Source organism: Fukomys damarensis, unplaced genomic scaffold (genome assembly GCF_012274545.1).
Source record: "Fukomys damarensis isolate Sample0158 unplaced genomic scaffold, DMR_v1.0_HiC HiC_scaffold_33, whole genome shotgun sequence".
NCBI lineage: Eukaryota > Metazoa > Chordata > Mammalia > Rodentia > Bathyergidae > Fukomys > Fukomys damarensis.
Genome location: NW_022900945.1, coordinates 43,033,371 through 43,036,153, shown reverse-complemented (window position 1 = coordinate 43,036,153; position 2,783 = coordinate 43,033,371). Strand labels below are relative to the sequence as shown.

Here is a 2,783-nt window from a genome sequence, read left to right as displayed (position 1 = left end):
TCCTTTTCTCCTACTCCAGGCAGTTTCCCCTGATTCAGAGCATTGTGCTCACAACTTCTCTCTTTTCTTCAGAGCAGAGACAACATCCACCCTGCTTTGGCACATAGTAAAGGTCATGAATGTCAGCCCAAATGTTGAGATAAATCTCTTCCATTTGCACACTGCTTTATAGTTTTCCAAGCATGATTACAAACATGACCTTTCTGTTTGAAAAATCAACAGAGAACTCTTTTGAAAATAAAGATATATGAGCATCAGGGCCATCATGAGACTTCCCTCAGGTGTAGGTGATGGGGAGAGGGTAGGACTCTAGAAATGAGTGGCAGAGGCCAAGGTGCCCTTGGAGAGCATAACATGTAGCTTAGGGTAAAGGATATGGGAGAATTGAGATGATCATAACTATGTGAAGGGCTGTCTTGTGCAGGCAAAAAAAGACTTCTCTAGAGGTAGGGAAAAGGAAGACTATAGGAAGGGAGAGAGGGGTGTGTTGGAGGAAGGAGAAAAGACAGTGAAGGACCTTCATACTGAACTGAGTGTGTGTGACTGCTAGGTAGGTTCCAATATTTCATGCAGTCCTGAGGATCAGAAGGTATTTCCCTATCTTCATGGATGAAGAAGCCTAGATTCAGCGAAGTCAAGTGAGTTATCCAGACTCATTGATCAATGCACATTTTTGGACACCTGATTCTTAAATGACTCCCCCAGGAATGGAGCCCAGTCTGGTGGGTGGAGGAAGGTCAAGATGCACAGGAGGATTGTGGACTACTATGGTTCCCTTGGGGTGAAGTTCAGGTCATATGGTCATTGAGGTTCCATATGGCCCCAAGATCCTTCATATCTTTAAATATATGAGTCTGGATTGATGTGACAGCTCACAGATGTGGAGTCCTAGTGGGGAAAGAATTTTAGGGTAAACAAAGTCAATCGTTCAAAATGTAGGTTTCTCTACAGTGCCTTTGAGTAATCACGTGCCTGTAAGTGAGCACTTTCAACAGAGGGGGGTCACCTTATCCATGGAAGCCCACTCCAATTGAGCAACTCTGATAGGGAAATGTCCTTTCTTACATCAGACCCAAACATCTCACCTGGGAAAATCATCACATGCTGGGTACTCTTCCTTAGGGCTCCCTATTCACTGGGTTCCCAATCAAAAAGCCTTCTGAATCCAAAAGAATAGTTGGATTTTATTGGTGTAATTTATACCTAAGAAGACACTTTCTGGTTCACAATTCTGCAATTTGAGAGAGAGAGGGAGAAAAGATAAGCCCTCACCTTATCCCATGTAGAAGACATCTGCTATCCTGCTGAAAGGTAATGTGGAACTGTCCCTTCTTTTCAGAGACCAGTGGAGCAGCCAGTCCTAATAGCAAGCATCTGCTACAGGGTTGTCTGGTCCCTCCAAAATTGCTCCCATCACCTCCATGTCCACTATGGCTGCTGGGGTTTGTGGTTTTGCCTGGAAGACCCCTCCTGTCACTATCTATTCATCACAGAGTTCTACGTAATTAGTGGATGCTGATGGAAGGATTCTAGGCACATCCAGGAACTATGATAGATTAAATTGAAACTTGATGGCTGTGATGCAAAGTCAGAGTGTCACTTGGATATCAAGAGGCATTCAGATATGATAACCTCTAGGCTTCTTTCTGATGTGGAAGTCAGTAAGTCAATCCTCCAGAGCATCCTCTGGATGGAGCCCTGGGTTTCACTCCATCTGCCCGTCATAGTCCCTTGGGAACAACTTTGATATAGGTCAAGTCATTGTAATGACAAGTCAAGATGTTCCTAAAGGCTCTGGCCACTGGTGCCAGTGATTTTGTTTGGTGGGATTTTGTTGTTCTGATGGTTAATTTTATGCGTCAACTTAATGGCCTATGGGGGTAGCCAGATATTTAGTTAAACATTATTCTGAGTGTTACTGTGAAGATTTCTCTGGACAAGATGGGTAGATGGAGTAAGCAGATTGCCCTCTCCAGCATGAGCAGGTCTCATCCAATCTGTTGGAAACTTGAATGGAAAAAAAGGGAAAAATAAAAAAGAATTTGCTTTCTGTTCCTATTTTTTTTCTTTCTATTGAGTTTATTCATACATTCTAGGTATACAGTACAGTTACATTCATTACTGGGATCTTGTACCTTTACATGACAGGTCTTGGTTCTCATTTTTCCCCTTGTCCCTGCCCTCCCTTCACCCCCCCCTCCCCTCCCCATTTAAAAAAACTGTATTTCCGTTTTTTTATTTTCTCATATTTTTTTTCCTTTCCCTTATTCCCTTTCCCCTACCCTTTCTGTTCCTATTTTAAAGCTGAGACATTGGTCTTTGGCTCTCAGATTGGAAATTATATCATCAGCTCTTCTAGTTCTCCGGCCATTGATTGGATGTGGATGAATCTACATCACCATTTCTCCTGGGTCTCCAGCCTGCAGATGGCAGACTACAGGGATTCTCAGGCTCCAAGTCCTGTGAATCAACTATTCATAATAAGTCTCTTTTTATATATTTTGTATTGATTCTTTCTCAGGAGAAGCCCAACTAAGACAGCTGTGATGGTGGTAGAATAGGCTGTTTGGGAATGAGGAAGAGACAGTAGTAGCAATAATTTCTAAGTGTGTATGACATGTACACTTCACTAAATACTTCAAGAGAAATTACTTTATTACACAGAGCGTAAGCAAGACCTTCAGGATGCCGGTTTTATTTCTTGATCTAGGCACGGGTTGCAGTAGTAGGTTCAAATTACGAAACTTCATTCAACTGAATATTTAACACATATATTTAACATA

General features: G+C 42.3%; 1 long non-coding RNA gene across 1 annotated transcript in view; it reads left to right on the top strand.

Moving 5' to 3' along the window:
• Positions 1-487: 487 nt before the first annotated feature.
• LOC117284010 overlaps positions 488-2,783 on the top strand; it is a 9,989-nt gene continuing 7,693 nt past the window's right edge. The window contains exon 1 of the long non-coding RNA XR_004515080.1: positions 488-638. This is a non-coding gene — a long non-coding RNA (uncharacterized LOC117284010). The remainder of the gene's footprint in view (positions 639-2,783) is intronic.